At 35.7% G+C, this 26,478-nt stretch overlaps 1 protein-coding gene and 1 long non-coding RNA gene across 2 annotated transcripts in view; one reads left to right on the plus strand and one right to left on the minus strand.

The window, feature by feature from the left end:
• Positions 1–26,478, plus strand: part of COG5 (component of oligomeric golgi complex 5) — a 177,519-nt gene that overhangs the window by 80,446 nt on the left and 70,595 nt on the right. The window lies entirely within an intron of this gene.
• On the minus strand, positions 4,992–9,529 carry LOC130248405 (uncharacterized). Its single transcript, XR_008839630.1, has 3 exons — positions 9,163–9,529; positions 7,860–8,007; positions 4,992–6,638 (listed from the first exon to the last, which is right to left on the minus strand). It is a non-coding gene; the product is annotated as an uncharacterized LOC130248405 (long non-coding RNA).

Consider the following 26,478-nt stretch of genomic DNA (forward strand, 5'->3'; position numbering starts at 1 on the left):
TCGAGGATCTTAAGCAGTACATGCAGTTACTACTCTGTGGCAGCATTTTCCAGTTGTGCAAATGCACTTCAAGGTGTTTGAGATGCTCACATATTAAGAATGCTTGGCATTGGGCTCCATTTATCACTTTTTTGATGAAACATGGAAAAATATCCTAATGTTGCATTTTCTAATTGCTTTAACAATTGCTGCCAAAAGTGTGGATGTCTCTTGGAGCATGACTGTCTGGACAGGGTGATGTGACCTTGAGTTTTTCAGTTTCTTTCAATCTTGCAAGAGATTGAGAGCAATCAAGAGTATGTGTTGCACTGAAACATCCTTTTTTCTAGATTAGTTCATTATATTTAAACACTTTGATTTAAATCAAAGTATGCCTGCTGTTTTTTGCTGGTTTAGTGTCATCTTCAGATGAATGCTTCATTGTGAAATGGACTGGCAAGTGCATGAATGTGCTTTTCTAAAGTTGTCAGCTCTGTGGAGATGTGCTTGACTGTAGAACAAAGTCTAATGTTGTAGCAGGATGTCATTTCATGTGCCCTGTGGTTGTGTAGGGGCCTCTGTAATATTCAACTTTAGTTCATTTAGCTTAGAATCTGTTAGATTACCCACACTGTTGTACTGTTCTAGTCAAAAGCACAATTTTAGTTTCCAGATGTTTTTGCCCACCCTTTGCTGTTTTTTCATATTAGCTATAATATTTTGTCATACCTTTTAAATAACACAAGCTCTTATACACTTTAGCATGTCAGTGGGATTGATTGCTGTTATGTAGTTGTACATAACTGCTTAGGTGTGCATAATTACAAAATTATCATTAGAAGAGCAAATAAAATAGAAAAAAAAGAGAAAAGAACCCCTCCAATCTGGCTCATAGCCATTCACCTTTCTATCCCTATATTGTTGGTTACCCTCATAAAAAGCCTGTAATAACTAGAGTTGAAATGCTACTAGAGTATGCTTTATTAAAAGTAAAAAAAAGTAATCATTGCATCTTTCTTTTTGTTCTTTTATTTATTTCTATCTTGAAAGCTAGGAATCTAACCTTGTTACCATCAAAAATTTAACCAATATAGAACACTTTAGGCAGTAGTTATTTTATTTCCTTATTATACCACTACCTTGATTCCCTGCTGGAGATCCTGATGGAAACTAGACTGAGACAGTTATTTTGTAATAAAGTGGTTGACTACAGTATGATATAGAAATAGAAGGCATTTCTGATTATTCAGTTTGAAGTCAATTATTTGAATCTAGAGTAAGAAGACTAAAGTGTTATCTGCGAAGACGAGAATTTGAACCTGCTTGCTACTTTTGGCATAAGATGAGGGTGGTAGCTATAGTTGACTTTAAATCATATAGTTTTGTTTAGTGAAAATGGAGTATGGAATCCAAAGTTTTTTATTTAAATTAATGTTAAACATTCGTTTTACTGCTTCTTCTAATTCTAATGTAGACAGAGAAGACTTATTCCAGCATGTTAGAGCTGTCATATTGGCTTTTGTTGTGAAAGATCACAATGGCATTTGAGTCTGTTTAATTAAAATCCTACTAACTTACATTGTTTCTATCCTTTCTTTTAGAGTAGCTCTGTATACATATGGAGAATTTTCACTTAATGTGTTTAAATGTGTTCACAAGTTTTATCCTACCCTAACCTTTAAGTTTCTTTTTTGTAGAAATATACTCATGTTGCATTATTCAATTTTATTTTTCATCTTTGGTCTTATGGTTATGGTTTTCATGATCTTGTTAACTTGCTAAATCAGATTCCTTCATCTGGCCATCTGGTGCATGGCACTACTGAAGGAGTTTTCTGTAAACCTAAATTGTTTTTTCCTTGAACTATTCTATTAAGATGTGCTGCAGCAATGTGTGGCTCATCTAACAACCAAAAAATATCTTCCAAGTATATATTAGCTATATCCTACATCTGAAATGGTAAACTTCATGGGGATTAACCCAACCTTATAACATTTTCTCTTCACTATTCTGGTCTAAAAGGAGTTTGTTTTATCTTAAAGTATGATCTAATGGAACTGAAGTGCTAACCATGCCTCAGTAATTCAAAATCACCAAGCTAAACACTAAGCATGAATTTATACCTCTGAACTATGGATTAAAATAAACCACAGATTTCTCGGCAACATAATCGGCTGATACTGATATAACCTAGAATATCCTTTCAGTTTCCATAGGAACAGATGATAGAATGTTTTGAATCTTGGAATAGCTAAAATGAATGTCTGACTTGAATATAGTTCACTTTTACTTTGCAGCTTGCAACCTCTGCATGTAAAGGCTAAAAATGTGCTTTAAGAGAGGAGGGTGAAATATTGGCATAACACATATTAAAGTGGTTTTAGGAGCAGTAGTAACAAAAATAATAAAAAATAGTATTGCAAATAAAAACAAGATGTTTCTATGCATAATTCTTTAGGTGTTAGCTCTGTATTTTATTATACAGGTAAAACAAGTGTTTTCGGTTCCATAGGGAAAGAGAACCATGAATTATTCCTTTGGGTTAATGGCTCATTTATTAAATGTTTTACAACAACAAAAAAATCTGTCTTGTTGGTCATGTCTAAATTTCATGTCCAGTCATTGTTTAATCTCACTGTATTACATTGTCTTACTTGTATTATCTGATTGAAATAATTTGTAGAACACCAGAAAACTTCATGTAGCCAGAAGGAAAAGATCAGCAAAGTTTAAATGGAATATGTGGTGTGTTATTTAGGTGACTATAGCAAAAAATGATTATTGAAGAACAGGCAAGGAAACACGCCAGCTGGAGTACCTGTTTTATTAGATGTTTGACATCGTTTTAACAGGTCATGTTACTACATCAGAGGAGATGTGCTTTGAGTGTAAAAACATTAGCAATATTTATTTATTTATCTCTTTGCGATAAATGGATATGTAACTACAATATTGATGTAGAGAGAAAATATGGAGATCTTGTTAACAAACCTTTAGGAGTCTGAGTGCCCATAACCTGAAGCATTGTGCATACAGGTAGAAATGATAGTGTGTGACTGATTGTTCAGTATTGGGGCTCTTTTAATTTTTTTGTACCTCATTTAAGGTACATGTTCTCCATTTAAAATACTTGATGCTTAAACATTTTGTATGAGGAAATCAGGATGGTGCTGAAAATAAAATTTAAAAAAAAGGAAAGAAGGAAAATGTCAAAGAGGTAATGTGTTATGATAGTTTCTCTTTTCAGTGAAACACGTTTTTGAAAGAATGGAGCTGCACTGTGCTAAGATAGTTCAAATAGTAACTTTTTTCAAGTATCTGTATTCCAAGACTATTTTAACTACCATTAATATGGAAGATTGTGAGAGCTGTAGTTATTGGAACATATGGGCAAGTTCAATAGCAACATTTTGAAATTAGAAGGATTTTAAAATAACAGTAATATCTAAGGCTTTCCTACTCAGTATTAGAATATTATTTGCTGTTGTAAATGTGTGGAAGACCCTCTGTCACATGTTACTTTCTGAACTTTTTTGATTCTTTTTCATGAATTATTTAATTTGCAATTTTGCAACATCCTTTAGAAAATTACTCATGAAGTGTGGAGTAAGTGTTTTAGGCAAGTATTAGCAAACCTCATTCCACAAGTGGGTAGATACAAAGAAGTTCTGAGTGACAAGAAGTAAGCAGGTAGGTTCTTAACAAGTATTTGAGTTTGCAAGTTTCTATGCATTAATGATTAGACAACGCTGGCCCTTTTTTACAACACTGGCCTTGTTTCATGAAAATGCTTTTTTCGCCTGTATGAAAATAACTTTTTTTTCTTAAATACTGGAAGCTTCTATTTTCTCACCCAGTAATGTCTTCAACTGTAATTATTTATTTGTTGAAATATTTCCAAGTCAAGTAGAAAAACCATTGTAAAATGAATGTAAGTTTTAGATCTTTAATTTATGCTCAGCAGGAAGTTTTCAGGTGTGGAGTTGAGCACAGGGGACTCACTAATTGGGGATGGAGGGCCCCTTGCCTTCCATCCACCACCTTTCCCAGTTATCAGCTCTTGCTGGGAGTCTCCAGCTCTGGCTGTCCCATGGCCATGCAGCTGTGCAGAAGTCTCACCTGCATTTCACTCCACAGCCAGTTCTGATGAACTCCTGCAACATTCGGGATCAGGTTCAGGCCTTAAAAACATGAAGATTTTTTATGTACTAGATATTGAAATTATGAAGTGTCTTAGCAGAACAAACAAAATGCACAGGCTTTCCTTTTTGTGATGAGGTAGTATGGGGAAGTATGTTATATTAGATACAATTGTTTTGTAAAACCTTCAAATTCGGTTAGTTTGAGGTTAGAGAACATTTTTTCCTGTCCTTTGGATTTTTGTTTTCTTCAAATCATATTAAAGCAGAGAACTGAGATATGAAGTGGTCATTGTTTCCCAGATTTGGATCATCAGAATGTCTCCAGTGGAGTGGTGGCAATGGCACAGCTTCCTCTGCAGCACCCCATGTCCATGGTTAGGGCATACATCTGTGCTGCCTTCCTCCATCCTTCACTGGATCCCATTACACTGCCTTTCCCTGGGTTTCAAAATGCCGTCAAAAACATCCAAAGTCCTCTCCCAATGGGCATCTTGCTGTATTACCTCTGTTGATTTCCAGTCTGTGACCCCAGCTGAGCCTACCAGCTTCTTCTGAGAGCCCTATATTTGTATCTGAGAGCCCTGTATTTCTGTCTGAGAGCCCTATATTTGTGTCTGAGAGCCCTGTATTTCTGTCTGAGAGCCCTGTGTTTGTAACTGAGAGCCCTATATTTGTATCTGAGAGCCCTGTATTTGTATCTGAGAGCAGTGTATTTCTATCTGAGAGCCCTATATTTGTATGTGAGAGCCCTGTATTTGTATCTGAGAGCCGTGTATTTGTATGTGAGAGTCCTGTATTTGTATCTGAGAGCCGTGTATTTCTATCTGAGAGCCGTGTATTTGTATGTGAGAGCCCTGTATTTCTATCTGAGAGCCCTATATTTGTATGTGAGAGCCCTGTATTTGTATCTGAGAGCCGTGTATTTCTATCTGAGAGCCGTGTATTTGTATGTGAGAGCCCTGTATTTGTATCTGAGAGCCCTGTATTTGTATGTGAGAGCCCTGTATTTATATCTGAGAGCCGTGTATTTGTATGTGAGAGCCCTGTATTTGTATCTGAGAGCCGTGTATTTGTATGTGAGAGTCCTGTATTTGTATCTGAGAGCCCTATATTTGTATGTGAGAGCCCTGTATTTGTGTCTGAAATGCTGCTGCAGATCTGCCCATGGCCCCGGTGAGCCCAGCAGAGCTGGGAACTGCCACCTCCTTTGCTGTCAGTGTCCCCTGCAGCTGCTGGGGAGGTGTTGGCTCAGGGCCTTGGGTGCTTGGCCAAGGGTGTGATATTTCTTGTTGATCTGTTAGCACTCCTGACTGTTAATTGTACGTTTGCTGGACACATGTTCCACAGAGTAGTCTGCAATGCAGACAGCCCCAGTGAGATGTTGTCAGCAGCAAATGGAGCATGAAACATTTGCTTTTCCCTTCCCTCAGTGGCAGGTAGTACACCGTGGTGTAAGGAATTCATAATTAGCTGGCATTAGGCACAGACTCAAATGTACTGCCTTTAAGCAAATATTAAAAACAGAAGAAAGCAAGAGACTGCATTTTGAGGAGAAACCTGCTTGGACAGACACATGTATATTTAATCAGTCTTCAATAATTCATGTAATATTAATGTGAAGCATATGGTAATACAAGTGTTTAGTAAAATGGTTTTGGCTGAAATTTTAATATGTAATTGGGAGTTGTTGATTTTTATATCTTAAAATTCTTGGGAAAAGGTAGAATTAGCTTAAGTAAATTATTTAATATTACTTCAACTATGTGTGTTACACATATTTAACTTAAAATAGTTTAGTCCTTAAAGTCACTAAGCTTCTTTAACTAAAAATTGTGTTTGATTTTGCTCAGTAATTTTGTGCCATGACCTCTTTCAGTGCCTTTCCCAGAGAATCCATCACTATCTAAACTGTCATTTTTACCTTTACTGGTTTTCTTACGACTGCTTTATGTTTGGTAGTCTGATTTTTTTTTAAAAAAGACAGCTGCAACAAATAGCATAAAATACAGATTAATGTTATAAAAACAGAAAAAAAAAAGGGAGACACATTGGTGTTGCTGCATAGTTTTCTAACTGTTTCATAACAGTTTATATGATAGTGATACTTCATTGAAATTATGAAGTTAAATCTGTATGTTTCTACTTGACCTTGTTTCGTAATGCAATAAAATTCATCAAGTTTTCATTTAAGGGACAAATTTTGATAGCAACTCTTTTGCAAGCTTTTTAACCAAACGTGGTATTTCTTTGTGTACAATAAAGATTGTTTGGGCAATTACTTGAATAATCAGTAATTTACATCTTGAAGCAGGCCCAGCATTTCTGCTGGGTAAACATTTTGGAACCGCAGAAGAAAGGGAAACATAGTCATCTTTGGAGACATCTCATGCAAAAAATCCAGATGTGCTGGTTCACCTCATTCATTTTTCAGAGCTGTAGTTTTTCCTCATACACGATAGGCTTTCCAGAATGAAAGGCTTGTACAAGAGGAGGGAGTGATGAATTCCTCAGTGAATGCTGTTGGGACAATGGGACTACTCAGGAAGCACCTGGCATTAATAGAGATAACATAGTAGCAGAAATAGTCATGAGAGTGTGTTATCTAATCTAGGCAGAATTAGTTCATGCCAAAATCTGTGCCTTGTTCTGTTGCCTGAGCCATGCTGAGGCTGCACTGCTGTTCTGCCTCTGTTGCTCTGATGGAACAGCAGCATGTCCATGATTCATCCTACTGCTCTTGGTCACAGAGCACACATGTAACAGGGTGCTGGGTGCTGATACACAGTGCCTCTCCAGGGCTCAGATGCAGCTTTGTGCAAGTCTTCTCCTCCAAGAGTGGGAAGGAAGGGAGGGTCAAAGATTAACTCCTTTCAGTCTTTTCCCCTCCCTCCTCCAGCACTGTATATGAGCAAAGCTAAAATCCATATGCATATGGGAAGGAATGTTATGTTGTAGTAGGAGTTACCAGCAAGGAGGATGGGAGGGTGCCATATGTTCTCCTGCACTGCAGGTTTTACGCTTTCCTGGAGATTTGTTCTAAAATCCTGTTGATTTCATGTAAAAAAATTTACATGTCTTTTGTACTTGATCAGTATTATAGAAGATCTGGCTTTTCCTGCTTAGTGTTGTTATCCTTTTGTTTATTGGGATGTAAGTATTGACTTACTTGAGAAAAGCCTGAGACACCTTGTTCCTTGCTTTTAATGTTAGATGAAAGATTTTCCTGAATTCAGATCTAGGTCAGCATTAATTATTACTGTTGGGGTTTTTGTGTACTGCATATTGAAAACCACAGTCCTCAAGCACACATGTTTCACCCGGTAGAAACTTGTGGTATGACAATGTTGGTTGCTTTTTGCTGCAGGTTTGTGTTTTTTTCTGCCAGAGGAGCTGTTAATGCGTGAGGCTTTTTCATTGTCTTTCTACTTGACTCTTGTTTTATCCCCCTTTAAAATGCTCCCTAGGAATCTGAATTTCAAAATTGTCTGTGAGTAAATACAAGCAACCTTTCCACAGACTTAAGACTTTTTCATTTGCTGTGCAGCCACAGCCTATTATTATATCCTTCTGGGGAATTCACTCCCCTTGATTTGGAATCAGCATTCTGCCACACCTTAGAATTAAATTTAATCAACCTCATGATCAAGGATATTTTTCTCCTTAATAGAAAATCTCATTCTTCATAGAGACCCTCTGACAGTGTTTTCATATGCAGCGCAGTGGGAAAGCATCACTTACCAAGTATATGTTGCTTCAATGCAGGTTAGAAGAATAAAATAATAAAATTAATAAATTCACAGAGTTCTACAGTGAGCTAAGAAATCCTGTGCTGGTGTAGTCTGACTTGTATAGTGCCGGACACAGACTTAAATTCATCAGACAGGAGCTGTAAGGTGTAAAGAATAACAAGTATTATGAGCTGGAAATTATATTCTAAAGCAAGGGATCTGGTAATTAGTTAACTTTCATTGGTCTGAACAGTATTGAATCTTAAATTGTACAGTAAATAAAATAGTCATTGCTCTGAGATTTGACATGGCAAAACTGCTGACAAAAATAAAGAGGATCATTGAAGTAATGGCCTGTAAGAAGTAAACATCTGAAAACTGATCTTTAATATTATTTTTAAGTGGAGACTTGTTAATAAGGAGATCTACATTTATATTTTATATTCTCTATTCAGTTTATAAATTTTACAATTTTATAGAATATCTTTAGGATTTTCTTTTCAGAAAATATAAAATTTAACATAGTTTTTAGTTCTGTTCAGAGGTTTTCATTATTAATTATAGGACAAGTGATAAAAACTTTAAAAAAAAAAAGTTAGACTTCAACTAGATCTCGCATTAGTTTTTTAATCCACAACTGAAATCTTTTTCCCTACACTGAGAGTACCTCATACTTTGTGCCTTGATGTGGTGGTATGTGGAAGAGTGAACTTAATCCTACATCTTGATAAGAAACTGCACCTACATATAATTTCTTTTGCACATTAAACTTCTCCTGTAAAGACTTTTTCCATTGCATCTGTATACAATTTTTATGAACAAGTGATTCACTCCTTTTTTGCTTGAAACCTATACTAGTAAATAAAACGTGCCTCAGGGAAAAGTGCTGAATGTTCTGAAACACTTTTTTTTTTTTTTTTACACATTATACTATTATCTATTCCAGTTTCTATTAGAAATTTTTCCATACCACACTTATTTATATTTCATGGTAGTTAAGTTCACACTTTATATGTCATTCATATGAGAGAAAATGCTAGGGGGATAACAGCTGAATTTTAATAATGGATGAGGAATTACTTAGTTGCAGTAGTTTTCCTAAGGCCCTTTTAGTTAAGGATCTCTGTCAACAATCCCTTTGAATCTTTTATATATACTGAAGGTTTTTACCTTGGCTGTGAGTATTCAGAGGAGGTCTGGTAAAGCTGATAATACTACTCAAGTGCTCATTTCTACCTCTATGTTTGTGGCTTTCTTGGAATCTAGGAGTAGCTGGGATAAATTAAAGTTAAGATTCTAATTTTTGTCCTTACCTTGTTCATTAGACCCAAGTTGTTCTTTGATGTCAAATAGCTCATCTCTTCTGTAGACAAAACCTGCTGTTCCTACAAGTAGAGACTTTGACATAGAATTCATGAAAACATGTAATAGTGTGGAATTGTACATGTGTGCTAAGAATATTATTATAACTGAGAATTTATTGAATTTTATCTCTGAGGATTATTATTATTGTTCTGAAGTCACAGAGTTCTCACACTAACTAGTGTCGTTGAAGAGCCCTTCCAACCCAAGCTGTTCTGTGCTACATTTTACAGCATTTATGCAGCAACATCACACATGGAGCTTAGACTGGAGCAGTACTGTTGAGAGGCAGCCTTTTTGTATTCCCCTGAGCTGGGATAAAATTAAACACCTGGGATACAGGAACTTCATTTATGTTTTCAATTAATTTAATTATGTTTTCCAATTTCTGGGTTGGGTTTTTTTTTTTTTTTTTTTTTTCCTAATATATAGGAGCCAGAGACACCTCATGGTTATTGTGAATGGCATTCATCTTCCATGTGCCTTAATATGACATTTCATGTCCAGGCTACAGTGTCTTTGCTTTGTGAATTCTAAACCTGTCCACCTGTATAAATTGTGTACCATGATGGTTTGCTATCCTCTCTTCTGCCTTTTTTGGGTCCATGAGAATGTTGAATAGAGCCAGAATTAGGGCAGTCAATGAGACAAAGGTGTTGGAGTGTCATGTGCTTGGGTTATCCCACCCTATTCTTTATGTTCTTTGTTAGACCATGTTTGCTTGGCTTACTTAGGAAAGTCACTTAAAATAGTGTCAGGCTTGCGTCAACTCAAAACATGTTCCATCTCCTATTCAAAGGTACATTTTCTCTGTCACAGAAATAAATTACTTTGGTTTGGCATGAGTTGTTTCTGACAAAGCCGTCTTGGCCATTATTTAGCACCATATTAAAAATTCCTTGTGCATATCAAAAGGTAATTTAGCTGTGCAGTGAAATGTAAGTAAGTTATTACTTTGTGGCAATAAGACTTAAAATATTACTTTGCTATTTGATGGTCCAGTTTTGAAGAACAGAAATGTATGAGATACTAATTTCAGAATTTCAGACTGTGCAGCATACCTCCAGTGTTACTGACTTTTTAATAGGAGAGCTTTAAACTCCTTCATGTATTGTTTGCATTTCAACTCAAATTTCTGGGAATTTTCTCACATAGATTGGTAATTAAGGTACTTTCTGGACGTAATTAATGCAGCATATTGTAATTAATGAACTTGCAATTGCAAAATGTACATGTATTGTTAAAGTACTACAACTTGGATAATGAAAACATTTACAACCTGTATCATTCATGGAAAACAATAGTACTCCTTAATATAATTTGCAGTGAACTCCTTTTCTCCTTCTTCAGCCCCCACTGCTGATAGTTATTTTAAGATCAGAATTAACACTTACGTATATACAGCTCCTGTAAATCAGATAGATTTTAAAAAGTACATTTTTGACAATACTGAAGCTAAAATACCTGTTCTAGGGTGGGTCACACATCAACTGTAAATATCTGGCAGAATTCTTCTGTGATAAAGTGTTTATGAAAAGACTTATGATTATGAAAGCTTATTATTCTAATAATTCCAGATTTTTACTTCTGTATGTAGCTGCACACATCCATTTAAGAGGTAGGAACAGACGTTTTTGTGGGCTACTAATGTTGATTCTCTTGACAGCCAAATGAGATGATGAAATGGGACTAACATCATTTACTCTGAAACATTTTTTAAAAATTCACATAGTTGAAGACAGTTTCCGACCAGCTGTTAAATTAGATGTTAAAGTGTGGGCATCTGAAAGTTTCATGTTACCTTTCATCCCCTCTGTTCTCTTCCCCAGATGCTGGAGAAAATACATCTGCTTTTCAAAAAAACCAAAATAGAAGGATATAGAAAATATTAATGTAATTATGTAAATTTGGAATATGGCCAGATTCACAATACTCTAAACTGTGCTCATTCTCTCTCAGTAATAAGATATAGAAGATCACAAGAAATGTTAGGAATATAAACCCACTGTCACCAGAATAAATATTTAAACACTGAGGTTATTTAGTATATAAAGTAAAAAAGTTGTGCAAATATGTAAGCATATAAGACAGTGACTGATACAGAGAAGAGAAAACTGAGTCCTTTGCAGTTCTCTAACCAGGTCACACACTTGTTTACCAACAGAGGGTTTCAGGGTAGTAAACAGTTTCTACAACATGTTTCATACAAGAGTCAAGTTAGAAAAATTATTTGTTGAATATTAACTTTAAACTGACGAAGGTGCTGATACAGAACTTCTCTGAAAAAGTCACATTTAAAACATAAATTTTGAGACTGTAATGTGTGTCATTTATGGACAGTATTTACATTTAACATCTGAGAAATCTCTGAAGAGGTCTCTGTGTCTCACACAAGGTGCAGGCATTTGTCTCTCTGAAGAAAGATGGAACTTTGTGACTTAGTTTTCAGCATTATTTCACACTCAATTTAACATAATATCACTGGTGTGTTGTAGAGTCTTGACAATACAGTCAAGACTCCTTGTCATGAGGAGCTTTGGTGAATAATTTTACAGTTAATTTTAAAAATAAATTACACTCAGTCATGATACTCATGTGTTCTGCTTTCTCAGTAATGCCAGAGAATGCAAAAAGAGAGTAACAAAAATTGCATTGCATTATTTTTGTATTAAATGTTAGTGGAAAAATTGTTAACTGCTAGCAACTTCTTTTCTTGTGAGAATATTAGACTGCATGTGCCTGCATTTAGGAAAGAGGATGTGCTAGGATGTGTTTAGTTTTTTGAAAAGAGCAAAGTCCTGAAAGTCCAAGTGGTGTTAATGAGTAAGGTATTTGCATGGAAGTATTCTTGTATATGCTGCAATTCTTTTTTTTTTCCCAAGGAGATCTTCAACAACATTTCAGTGCTTATTACCTGTTTCACAGGCATTGAAGGCCTTTACAACAGTGTGAAGGCGTATTTGTATATGACAGCTAGTTAGGCTGGAGCAGAGGAATGGACTTTTATCAGGAGTTTATAAAGGTCTGATTTGCTAACTTCTGACATTTATTACATAAGATAACAATATTTTAACAATGGCATTATGTTCAAATTAAAACTCTGTTATACTTTAATATATCCATAATGTCAAGACTTGGCTGGCATACATGTTGTCAAAGAGGTCAGTAAAAAATTACTTTTTGGTATAGCTAAGTGTGCAGTTTAACTAAGTAATGTGGTAATTCTGTTACATTCTTCAAGTGGGCTCCCTGTCTTAAGTAACTCTCATTGTGGACTCAGATAAATAGAGAAGCTCTTAAGTTTTCAAATTTGAGTTCTGAAATTCATATCTTCTTGCCAGATTTGTTCACATGAAAAATAAGCATTAAAAGACAGTTAAATGTGTGCATAAATGTAATATTCATCCTTGTTTGCTGACTGCTGCAAGTTAACTTCAACAGTGTGCTTATATATGACATAAGTGATGTCACAATGTTTATCCAAATGACATTGTCACAGGAAATAGCTATTATTAGCCAAAATGTTTCCCTTTTAGGAATCCTTTCAAACTTGATCTGCCTCTTTGAGTTTATTTTGATACAAGTCCCTGAAAAGGTCATGCCCTTTTGTGACAAAATCTTTTGCCTCTCTTTTTTTTTTTTTTTTTTTTTTTCTTGAAAAAGCAAGCAACAACACTTGAACATAATTAGATCCTCTGTCTTGCAAATGACCCAGACAAGTATTTATCACCCAAGAAAGTTCCTGATCTAGAGTTTTTGTAAAAGTGATATCATATTAGGTGTCAGAACAATTCCACAAAGTTCAGAGGTGTTCTGAGGAATTGTAAGAACATTTGTATAGGGTTAAGCTAGGGTTCATTTAGCTTGACTCCAGCGATATGGAGCTCTCAAGTCAGAAATTCCTGCAAGAATCAAAAATCTGTATGGGAAACATAGAGTGTTGTGGTTGTTTTTGTTGGGATAGGTTATCTGACAGAGTGAAGTATAGGCATATAGATATTCTTTTGTCTCTAACCATATAATAGAATGAATCTGACTGAACAGATGCAAATTTTTTTACATGAGGTATAGATGTTTTTTGTACCTTCTTGAACCCTTTTAAACCTTTTAAATGCAATGTTAAGACTTAAAACATATATTAGAGACAAGGCTTAGCACTGAAAATGCTGGGTTTAGTTTTCTTTAATGAAAAGCATCTAGTATTTTAGGGTGTAAATCCATGTTTAAATTACATCTCCTTGGGGAGTCATCTTAATGCCTGCTGATTAAATTCAGTACTTTAGTGATGCTGGAGCCAATCAAGAGCATTTTTTACAAGACTTGTTCAATCATCATCATCCCTGCCGGGTGAAAGATGATACCTTATATAGTACAGTTACCATACTAGGTCAGGATTAGAGTTAGGCCTTCAATACTCTTTGCCAGTTTGGAGTGGATGCATAGGACTGTGTAGCACTTAGGCCTGGGAAAGAAACTGATGTATTTTGGGGTTTTTTCTTACATTATAAAATCATCCTTTGATCCCTTAGAAGGTTAAAAGAATATTTAATTGCCCTTGAGATTTTGTATGCAGACAGACACAAGCATTTTCACTGATGTAATGATTCAACAAGCAAAGTTCAAATGATCAATAAGAAACCATAATTTCTGCAATGCTGCTATGTTCTTTGTCAGCAAACAAGGAGGGTGAACAAGGATTCATCATCTCTAGAGACACAGCACAAGTCAATAAGGCAAGTGAAGGATTCAGAGCACAGGAACCCTTGCCATAGCTTAAGTTTGGAAAAAAAAAATTTGAAAATTGTACTGTATCATTCTAGAATGGTATATTTTTGAAAGCTTTGCAGATTGTGTACTTTGTCACTTCAAAATAAACCCTTTAAAATTTTTTTTCTTTTTCTCTGACACTCCATTTTAAATCACAGGAGTGAACAGAAATGCCAGCAATTTAGTATATTTTGCTAAAAGAACCCTCTCCAGGGAAGAGGCTCATGAACCAGGATTTAATTCAGAAAAGAAAACAAGTCTAAATTACTATAATCAGTGAATTTTTGGTCAGATCGATGATAAAGAGCTGATCCTCTAGAGCTTTAATATTTGTATCAGTGTCAGTAAGGATATTAAGGGTCTGATGGGTAAAGACTAAGCAAAATATCTGAAGCCTTCTTGATGACAACTGCCCATTAGTAACAAATATACATAATTTTATTCCAACTGGCAAATCATTGCTTCTGAGCATGTGAATGATGTGGTAATATTTTTCTCCAGGCTTAGTCTGTAGATAGAAGACCTGTAGGAGAAATACCCATTTTTAAATCAAAATCTGGATCTAGAATCTATCAAAAGGGTCAGCTGGGGTTGTTGGGAAGCTGTGGGAGATTGCTGATGATAGCATGGTTACAGTGTGTTACTGCCCTCTGTAAGGTAGAGGTTAGAGGGATGTAGTGTTTGTGTGACAATGAAACCTTTATCTGCCCATTAATCTTTCAACTTGAAAAGCTAAACTGTATATAGTTGTTTATTTGGCTTAAAGCTACCTCCGTGTTTCTGCATAGAATGAGATGTTACAAGACAGCTTGCTGAGGAGTGGCAAAAAGCTGACATGTTTCTACAGTTCATTTATTCTGTATGTTCTGTATAGCTCATAGAGCAGTCTTCCTATCTTGACCCTTTCACAGCTTGTTGTGTGAAAACAAGCTTTGTGATTGTGTTTTGGTGTTAAATAGTTGGTAGTTGCTTTTCAGTAAACCTCTTGTGTTATAAATATTCTGAATTTGTCTCAGTTGTTCTGATAGTAGACCAACTGGTGCTGGAGTCAGAACTCCTAATGGAATGTTTATTATTTCTTGTAATTGTTCAAAGTTTATGACTATACCACATATTTCCACCCCTAAAGAACTAATTGTGCAAAAGGAATGCTCACTAGCAAACCTTTTAGTGGGCTGTGCTTAACCATGCTGTGTTAACAGCTGTTTAAGTGATTCAGCTGCTGATGATTTTTGTGTAGACCTTTCCCTCTAGAATTCTGCCAAAACATAATACTTCGACACAACTTTAGAATACTCTGGCTGCTGTTTGCTTATTATTTGGCTAGATCTAACTTCAGAGAAATTCACTTAGGCCACCTTTGAGATTGCTTCTTCCTGGCCAAAAAAACCCCAAGTTGTACCTTGGAGAAGAATATTACTCACGATCTGCTGCAGGAAGATTATCTTGAGTCTGAGTACTGATTTAACTACTGCTCTACCACAGACCTGCACGTGGTATGAGTATGTGGAAAGCAAAACAGAGATGCCTATTTTCTCAAAATCTGCAATAGAAAATTTGTGAAATGCATGGTTTCACGTATATACACACATGAAGGCTAAAAAGATCCACTAAAACTGTAGTACTCTCATATTTTCATATTTTGGACCTTTCCACCTGTTATTCACTACTGCTGTAGACTTTCTCAAGGAGGCATCTTTTTTTTACATGGCCTTCAGAAATATTTCATAGTACACTCTCTTTGGAATTCATTGCCTTTTGAAGAAATGTTGGTAAGAAATGAAGACTATAATTAAAAAAGTAATCTTGAATTTTCACTTACCTTTAATTTTCACTTGAATAATTAGGAGTTGTTTTGTACCTGTTGTTTATTTTTTAGTAAAAATAAACTAGAGGAGAGAGAAGGCAAGGAAGGTAAAAATAGCTGAAGGTGGAGTTGAATATAATCTGTGGTTATAGTGAATAGCTCTAGAAGGCTTTTCAGTGGAAAAAGGCCAATTTTTATTCCCAAGGAATAAAGCACATAGCTTGTATTTAATTTTGTGGTAAGTATTTATGTTATTTGTGTTAATCCAGCCCTGTAACAAGTATCAATGTGTCATCAGAATTACTACATAAATTACAATTTTTTTTCCTTTTTCTATCAAGCCAAGGAGAGAATAAGGCATTCTTTTTACCTTTTCTCAAGCTGTTGCTCATCTCTTTCAGTTTGCCTTTCAGGATGCTGCTGTTTGCTTCCTCCTTCCCAGCTGTTCTCTAGAAGATTCAGGACTGAAGCCAATTCATTTGCTTTCCTACTTTATTACCAAAAATGGCAAAATTTTGCCAATGTTGTCATTTTCCCATCTCAATAATAGATAATAAAGTTGCACATGGGAGTTTTTGCATATCTTCAATTTTTTGAGTGTGGGTGGAATACTATTTCAGGCTCTTACTCTGAAATGCTAAAACATGAAAGACTGTATTATAGTTTTTTTTTCCATGATAACCAATATTTTTAGCTTATTTCTGATTCATCTGAATCTGAGATAAGATATCAAAGGCACAGATACAATGCTTTAAACACCTTGGGAAGACAGTGTTTCAGACACTTGCTGGGTAGAGAAGAGGGGACAACCCTCCCTAAATTCTTGGAAGTGTGTGGGTTTTATTTTTGCATTTTACCATAGGACGAAGTTTCTTGACATCAACTGTAATTGAGTTTGATAGGAGCTAGTGTGAAAGACAAATTCTCTTGAATTTAAGGACATCTAAATGCCTTATTGGACAGCATATTTTGGTTTTGTTGCATTTTAAAATGCTGTGTAGCTTTATTTAAAAAACGCTTGGGCAAAAATTTTTTTAAAGACTAATGAAGAGCAAAAACCTCTTCAGAACTTTATATAATATCCAGGGCCAGATACAGACATTGTAAGGAATTACTAACATTGCTTAAGTGGAAGTAGTAATTTCTGTCACACCTTATTACTGATGTGAAGGGATCTGTAATCTTCACCTGCTCTAACTAATGAAATTTCTAATGAAATCATATGGCTAACACCATTCTTCCTTTAGTTTGTCTCCATTCTTATTAATGGAAACATAGGTGGCCATCAAACAGTTTTGCTTAAGAAAGACTTTGAATTGTGAGTTACTATAGATTTTAAGGTGAAAAGGGAGCATGGTATATATGACTCAAGAATCAGTATGAGTATATACATTAATCTCTAATGTAAGTAAGATTGTGTAATCTTTAAGAGCTGAAGAACATTTTGTAGAGGAGATGGAATTTCATTTAAAGAATTAAAAACACCCAAAAAGATTAGCTAACTTATCCATGAATGTATCTGTTAGGTGAATTGGTTTTTTGAGGGAGAAGATGTACTCTTGAAAAATGCAATGCTAATGTTTCAACAGATAGCAAAGCAATTTTTCAATATTATAGTCAATGTAAGCAAGTGTAGATGCATGTGGGACAATACCTGTGTACAGGTACTGTACAGACATGCAATGGCAGGATTTTTAGGATCATCAGCTGGAGGAGGTGCTGGTTTCACAGCAGCAGCAGTTGATTTTCTGACCTGGCTATCACTGTAAAAAAGAGCTGAGCTGCTTCCTACAGGAGATTAATTGCCCAATTTTCATTTATTACTGTGGGCATTCTTGAATTCTTTTACATTTTCTCTGTGCATATCATCTTCCTTAGAATAATCAAAATCAATTAAAGCAGTCAGTGATGAAAATCTGAAAGCTGAGGGTTATTATAATGATTAGCAGCAATATGGGATATTAGATGATGGGTGACAGAAGTCCAAAATTAAACATATTAATAGAACAACTCTTGAAGTGTTCTTTTACCACTAAGCAGTCATGTTAGTGGGGAGTGTCAGCAAGTAGAAGTTAGGCTAATTGGGAGTAAGTACAGCACCTGTAATTTTGGAGCACATCATGAAGGGTAAAATAATCTTTCAAATACTTCTCTTGGCATTCCCAGTCATGTTGCTGTATTAATATTTTATGGTTCTGAAAGCAAATGTCTTTCTAAATAACAAATCTTTTGGCCTTCCAAATGTATTGATTGAATTTAAGTTTTCTTTCCAACATCTCTGTTAAAATACAGTAGATACTATTTTAAAATGGTAATGTGTCACAGGAATATGTAATACTAGAAGAAGACTTGTGCCGACTGACAGTTAAAGATTTAACCATTGTTTCTAGAGCTCTTCAGCTACCACCTTAAAAGGCAAATTTTAGAGGCTATCTAGTTTGGATTTCAAAAAGGAATTGGATGCTGAAAAAGTGTACGTAACTTTCTCCTGGAAAAGGGAAATAATTTTTTGGTAATTTCATGCAGTGTTCAAAAGAGAATGTTCTCTTTCCACAGAATATTGCACCTCAACATAGTCCTCTGGGTTACATTTTAAGCAGCTGATACCTGTGCTTAGGATGATGAGCTGTGGTGGAAGTCAGTGTTTAGTCTGCAAGCCACAAGTAGCCCCTGGGGACAGTGGCCCACACTGGTGTGTGGCTCTGAGAGCTCCCAGTGTGCCAGGCCGTGGGCAAGGGCTCTGCTTCCTGTGGCAAGTACCTTCCACGATGCTCCCCCAACACATTCCTGTGCACGTGCCTTAAAATTGTTGGTGTATGAAGATAGCCCACATTCACACACTCTTGGTGTCCCATCATTCCTGATAACCACACGTGTGCTGAGTCAGCTCATGGCCAGCACAGGCTTCTCAAGAGTGAGTTTTGTCAGACCAGCTTAGTTTCCTTCTTTTGAAGGGTGTTTGGTTTAGTGGATGGAGGTGTGAAAGGAGGGGCCTGATATTTTGTCTGTAATACTTATTTACCCGTGGTATTTTCAAATTCAAACTGAGGAAGGATAACCTAGATACAATAATAGTAAGGATAATCTTAAACTGTTGCAAGATCAATGCAGAAGTTTGGGGAGCCATACATGGTGTTGATTTTCTTCCAATATGGAAGAATTGTGTCCAGTGAAGTTCTGCAGGGATTTGCCCCAAGGCTAGCACTATTCAGTGCTTGCATTAATGGTCTGGATGATGGAATATAGAATATACTTATTAAATTTGCTGGCTACACTCGTGTAAGAAGGATTAAGAGGTCTTGTAAGGACAGAATTAGAATGATCTTGTGAAATAGATTTGAAAAAAATAGGATGCTGTTATAAAGGAACAGTGTAAAGTACTGCCTGAAGAAAAGGAGCAAGGGAAGAAAAGCATGGCTATTTGCAGAAACAGCTGTGTGGATAGGAGACCTGGAGAAGGGGATTTCAAAGTGATAGTGGATTACAAGCTAAATGGCCGCCATGTCAAGTATACGAAGGAGAAAAATACTGTACTAGGAGGTGTAAATGAAAGTATACCTGGAGTAATCTCTTTAAGCAGTAGAGCAACCTTTATACTCTAGCCCTGGGGTTCTAGTAGTGAATTCAACATGTCAAGAAGGATATGGACTAACCTAAGAGGTAGTCAAGTGAGGAGTGATGAAAACTGGATTTATGAATAACAGTTTGGGTAAATTTCTGCCAGATGGTTTGTATTTTTATCTACAGATAATGGTTGTTTTATGGAAGAAAAGTAGACTTGAACTCCTAAAGGTCTTTTCAATCTGTGTGGTAAATTTAGGCATGGTGTCCTGTAACTGATGCTAGAACTGATCATCCAACTCCCTGATTGCTGTGGGTGCTCAAATAAACTCAGCTGAGGCCCAGCCTCATTATACCCTAGTGCCAATTCTGCAGCAAGGGTCACATCTCTGACACACACAGCACCACTTGTGTGTGTGCTGTAGTCTTTTCATAGGGTAGGGAATATGGCCTGTGGCCCTTTGCACCTGCACAAAGGCAAGTGGCCTCCTCAGCCAGAAGGGTTGGGCATCCCTGCATTTACTTTATGATTGACAAGACACTCACATTTTTAATGCATTTCAAATTCCACTAATGGAAAATATTTGCTGCTGTAAACAAAGTGAATCACCATGTTGATAATTTGATACTGTATTTCACACACTGAAAAGTTTGTAAATCCATTGGCACACTACTTGATAGGGTTGAAGGCATTCAATACCAACATTTTGCTCTCTGATGTATATAGAGAGCATGCTTTGCAAGTGACAAAAAGAAAAAAAAAGCAGGAATCTTTGTGGTTTGTCAGAATGCGGAAGACAAAGAAACCTTAAAAAAAAATTGATGAAGGAAAAAAAGTATCAGGTTTCAAATTAGGAAAGCAAAAATTGTGAGATAATTTCTTATTAGACATTCAAAATTGATATTACATTTGTTAAATAGATCAGGGAGGAACTTATACTTTCAGAAACAAGGAGTGGTGTCTGAGAAAATGATGCTCCAGTGATGACTGCTGTCGAGATCCAAGTCTGAATAGTATATTGTCTCAAGTAAAAGTATATGTTTCAATAATACTAGATCTTCAGAAATATTTGTAAATGTGTGTGCCTAAACTATCTGTTGGTATTTACTAAAGCTTTTAAATTAAAGCATGAGGTTGAAATGGAGTGCATATGTTTGTGGCTTGCTGGGACTCTCTGTATGTCTCAGAAATACTCTATACACAATGTTAGAGAAATAATCAAAGGAACTCTGTCGGCCTTTTGAGAGGTAATACTCTTCTAAGATACTGCAAATAATTTGAAGGGATCCAGTCAGGAATTTCTCTCAAAATATTTGTTCTGTTCACTGCACCTACTCAATTGCTTAATATAAGATTGTGTTGAAAAGCTTGTGTGCAGATGTAGAGATAATAGTCATGTAAAGAAATGGTAGAGTATGGCTCACATCCTAGGAATTTAAATGCGTGTTATGGATAGATAATATTGGTGTACAGTAGTTAACACATGTATTCTAATAGGTTTTGAGTTTCTTTCTATATTGTCCCTTGCAAATTAGTTATCCTAGAGGTGAGTGAAGATGGACACAGTACTTGTGTAGATCAAGTGGAGCTGCAGAACAGTGTAAAGGCACAGTGTAAATTTGTACATAAAAATTTGAGTGCACTGCAGAACTTAGCGCTTGCAGTAACATGGCATATACTATATTAATAAACTGAAATGGACAGCAGACAGTTTCCTTCAGTTGTCTGCCCCCCACATCACTCCCTTCCATCAGCTGTACCTTTTCTCCACTGTAGATAGTGTCTTTACATTCAAACTGAAATTGTGTGGTTTTCATCCTAACTTGTTTAATGTGTGACAGCATTATTAAAAATGTGTACGGCATACTAGTGATCCTAGTATGAACCTGTCTAAATACAATAAAACTTGTGATCCCAGTGTGAATACTACAATAAAGTACAGTGTTGCATACTTAAGATCTGTTTCTGGGAATTCCTCAGAATGTCAATTTAAAAAAATTTAAAATTAGTGAATTTCAGTCATTACTCATTTTGGCAACAGTCCATGATTGAAATGGCATTTTAGTCTTTATTCAGGATGTCTGTCTGGCCAGAGAATGAAGACAACTTTTATTATATTTAGATTAATAACTAGAGGTACTAAATTATGTATGTGTAACGTAAAAGCTAAAATAATAATTAAATTTTCTCAAAAAGAGAGTATCTAACGTCACATGAAGCTTACCTAATGTCTGCAGAGACCTTGTACGTAGTTCTGTATATCATTTAGTGATTTTACTTTTTGTCAGTCCACGGGGTTTTATTTACTGGTACATAGCTAAGAAAATAAAATTTTTAGCTGACATGCTTAGCTGTCATCTTTTGTTTAAGTCTTTTGCAAGCTATTACAAATATCTGTATGTTTTTTAATGGACCAGATAATTTAGAGAAAGTACTAAAGTTTAACATTTAATGAGATTAATTATTGGTATTAATGATAAATCAATAAGCATCTCTTCTGATAATGTGTGTTGCCCAGGTTTCCAGTAGAAGGAAACCAGCTTCCAAGACGGAGAAACTTTTATGCATCTTCTAGAAATTCCCTCTGGCAAGTTTCATATTTATTACACATTGTTTACAGGTGTGCAGAGCAAAACTGGAGCTACTGTTCTCTGATATTCTGTATTTTATGTTTCGCTCTGAGGGACTAGCATTTTCAGTAAAAGTTATCTGAATTTGGTCTGTCTCTCTACTTTAGGTGACTCCATAATCTGTGTTACCAGAATTCCTTACTGCTGCTATTGCTGTTACCCTACAGCAGCTTTGTGAAGAACAGAAACCAAGAGAAGGAGAGCTCATGCACAGATTGATAATGTGGCAGGCTCACAGTATTGCCATGCACAGTGTGGCTTGTGGTGATGGGGAGTGTGGTGTGAGGTGCAGGAGTAGGATTCACAAAACCTCTTCAGTCTTCTGGGTGAACTAAGTGAGCTGAATTAAGCACTTGGTGAATCAAGCACTGAAATCTGAGATTTGCAGCAGAGATTTGGTACACTGATTTGCAGTCAGTGTATCAAAACTAAACCTCAGCACACATTTGTAGCTCTTCTAGGGCTGGTTTTGCTATGATTCACCAGCCGCTACCTTTCCTGGGCTTAAGTACCTGGGGCTTCCTTATAGGCATGGATGACTGCTTTTTCAACTGCACAGTTGATGGAAGCAATGAAAGTGCTGGGGAAGAAGTGTTAAAACACTGCAGGAAGTTGGAGCAAAGGCCAGGGTCATCCCTAGTCTGAAGGACTTTGTCTTCCTGCCAAAGGGCTCAGGACTAAGGCATGGCACTGGGTGGTCTTTTACAAGCTCATTATTTACTCCTGCAGACAAAACAATTCTTTTGAGCTTAGGGGTTGGATCTACATAATAAAGATGGTGTAGAGCCAAGGGATGTGATATTGGTGTGGCAAAGGGAAGAATAATTGTAGTCCAGTGTGGACAGTGTATTTGGGAAGTTCTGCTCTTGGCTCACTTTGAGAATTAGGGCCTCAGTGATTTGCTGAAAGTCATGTCTTAACACGGCTGAGTCTGAACTCTAGTAAATAGATTTTTTTTCTCTCTCTGTAACTTAAAACCAGGCTCAAGTCATTGCAAGAACTGCTATTTCACAGACTGTTCTTTAACTGTGCTGCCATTACTTCTTACCCAGAAATTCACATGGTTGAAACTAATGTGAAAAATAAGCTTTCCCATACTCGGGTGATTTAAACCTGCAAAGGGAGAAGAGACAGCAAACAGCATCTTTTAGTATCACTTCCTTTCTGCTGTTGCTCTGGCTGTGATGCAGAGGCAGTTTAGTTAGGCATTCCCCCTGTCTGTGCTTTCTTTTTTTTTATGATTATTTTTTAATCTCCTCTTCTTTTGCTACTCAGAGTTATTTTTTAAAATAGAAATACAGGAGGCAGAAGCAGTGATTACTGCAAGAAGGTACTATGGAAACCTGTCACGAACACAGCTTCAAATGAAAGTGAATCTTTAGTGCTTAACAAGTCCAGTTATTTGCCAGACTCTAGTGTCTCCTCTGTGGTCAGACTTGAAGAAGAAGGAAGTGAATAGAGCAGTGTTGAGGGGAAAATATCTATTCTTACTTTTCACTTGGGGAAAATGCATTTCTGGGCTCAGCCTTGCAATTACATATCCTGCAATGAACTTCTTATTTGGGACCTTTAACTTCTAAGTTATGTAATGTATTATAATGCTGTGATAGCAATATTGTTCTTTATGGTTGGTCAGATATGTTTGTTATAAAATTTGGCTTGTAAGTGTTTCCAGATGTTTTGTTGTTTGTTTTTCTGGCTTTTTTTTAAGAAGACATAGGCATATGAATTATTCACAAAGCTCAAAAGAAGGTGGTGCAGAGAGCAATAAATTAATAAATATATCTTTAGCATACATTTCAGTTCTGGATGTTGGTACATATTTTTCAGATGGAGAATCAAAGCATGATGTGAATGTGTTAGTTCCCAAGTCACCTGACATTTGTTCTCTGTGCCCTTGCTAAAGGACACACCATCAAATAAGTTTTGTTGATATTAGTATAGTGTGCAGAAGATAAAAAATGGCACAAACCTGGTACTTCTAGTAACGTTACAATTGATAGATTCACTTTGATCTGTTTCAGCACTATGCTGATGCATAATAATGTACATACATCTAAATATCTATATGAACATTAATGTTTCTAAATTAAAGTAAAAATTTGGAATGCCAGTGATTAATCATTTAAATATGGCACTTCTTGGGGATATTCCAAAAGTGTGAAATGAAATGCTGAAGTATTTCATCTTTCTGTGGTCACTGAAGTTCCTGGGCATATTTTATAATGTTTGGTGGTCATGTTTGCTGCTGCTAGAAGTATTGGAAAGCAATATCTAACAAACAAAAGGAGGACTTATCTTTTTTTTTTTTTTTTTTTTTTTTTTTTAATATAAAAGATACTACTGTCCTTAAAGGATTTTAAAGGGAGAGAAATACTTTTTGCCATAGAAATTGCTCTGAACTAGTAAATTAATTTTTCACAGTGTGTAAATTTGGAAAAACAGTGGGTTTTTTTCAAAAATTGGCCAAGGTTGTATTCTCGCATTTTGTCTTAGACTTTCTACTGCGGAGTTACGAAGCCTTGACAATAATAGACATGGTGGTAGGTTCCTTTGTCCTGTGAGATCCTGATCCTTCCCATTTTTATGAGTCTGTGTGCATTTATTAAAGGATGTATACTGAATTAGAAACAGATTATGGGATTGTGCAGACTTTGTGATATAGAAAGCTTTATATCACTTTGCCATTGTGCACTTGCCCTACATAGAGGTAATTTAGGAAGCTTAGTGCAATTGATGTCCAACTGACATGGTATTTTTGTAAAAGTTAAAACTCTTTCCTGCTCCTAGCCTTTCTAAATGGTTAATCAAAGTGGATTGACAGATTATGTGTCTGGGGTTTTTTTTCTTTCTTTTTTTTTTTTTTTTCTGTGTAGGTGTTTGTGACTCATAAATGCAGAATTAAACCGAAAATCTGTGACTGGATAATGGAGTATTTGCAAGTACTTTATTGCAATTTTCAGCGCAGCACAACAAATAACCTTCACTTTCCAGTGTTTATTTGTAAGGATTTATTATTGTGTGGCCCTGCTAATCTCATAATTTCTGCTTCTGTTTTTATGATAGTGCAAGAAAGCGGTTTATAAATAGTTTCTGTAAATGGGTATTCCTGAAAATGCATCTCATCTGAACAATATTTTTATATAACTGTCTTTTATGGTAAAGTAATAGGTGAAAATTGAGAAGTCATTAATGTTTTATATCCTTTCACTCTGCTATGAATCACCACTTAGCTGTTTGCCAAAATCTTTGTATTCTGTTTAGTGATGATTTTATATGAGGATCAGCTGGATAATTTTAAAATTCACTTCTGGTCCTATTCTTCAGAGATTCATATCAATTAATATGACCACTTGTCAACTAAACATGAAAACTTAATCTTCCATTGTAGTTAATGTTATAAATATGTATTAACTTAGATAATGTTTTTTTAAGAATTCAGATGTCATTACTGTTCCAAAAATTTTAGATAATAATAAATTCCAAGGAATTAGTAGCTATAGTGTGTGTGAGAGGGGGAAAAGAAGTCAGAATACCTTACAAAGCTATTGAAAATGACCTTGTGTTTTAGATCTCCCTGTTGAGACTAGTTATTTTGAAATATGAAACACTTAGTTTGGTTTCATACCAATTAGTAAATGTCGTTTGTGATCACTAAAAAATTACTCCTCCTACAATATCCGTCATGAAAACACAGGAATGTTTAATAATATTGAGTTCAGCTTTCTTTGCAGACAGAAATTATTTTAAATTAGAGGCTGTTGCATAGTCTGTTTCTATGTTCTGGTTGTCCATCTGTTTAGGTGTTTTCTCTGGATTGGAAAACTGTCAACTGTTATGTCTTGGACAGCTCTGACCACAATGAGAAAACCGAAACTGCACTAAGATTAGATAATACCTACACGGGCAAGGATGTATCTGATTCTAGTACTTTTAAGGTAATTAATGCAAATATGATGATTGATTCATCTGTTTATATGCAAAGAGGCTTAGGTCACTGCTATGAACTGCTCAGCTGTGAAAGATTTGTAAATAAAATATACTGTAGGGGTAGAAAGAAGGACACTGGGAATACTGTGTGTCAGTACAGAAACTGGAAACTAAGTTTAGGACTTGAAGGTAACTCCAAAGAGAAAGATATGAATGGAAAGAGCTGTTCTAAGAACAAAACTGAAGAAGAGCTGGAGGATGGACTGGGGAGTGGATAAGGTAGAGCAGTGAAATAAGGAAATGGTGTTTGCGTTGCTACAGATGCAGAAAGGTAAGCTAAGATTAGATCTTGTTGAAAACAGTTGAAGTAAGACTTGAATGGGAATCATAAAGATTTTTCTTTAGGAGACATTGCAGTGTTTTAATGACATGAGTCTAATCTTTATAGAATGAGGTTGAATAAAGTTATCTTCCGAAGTCCTAAGTCCATTTAGGGGTTTTATATAAAATATTTCTAATTTGCTTTAGATACTCAAAGGTGAACAGCATATATGAAATTCTGCAAAATTCC

Source organism: Oenanthe melanoleuca, chromosome 1A, assembly GCF_029582105.1.
Source record: "Oenanthe melanoleuca isolate GR-GAL-2019-014 chromosome 1A, OMel1.0, whole genome shotgun sequence".
In the NCBI taxonomy this organism is placed as follows: Eukaryota; Metazoa; Chordata; class Aves; order Passeriformes; family Muscicapidae; genus Oenanthe; species Oenanthe melanoleuca.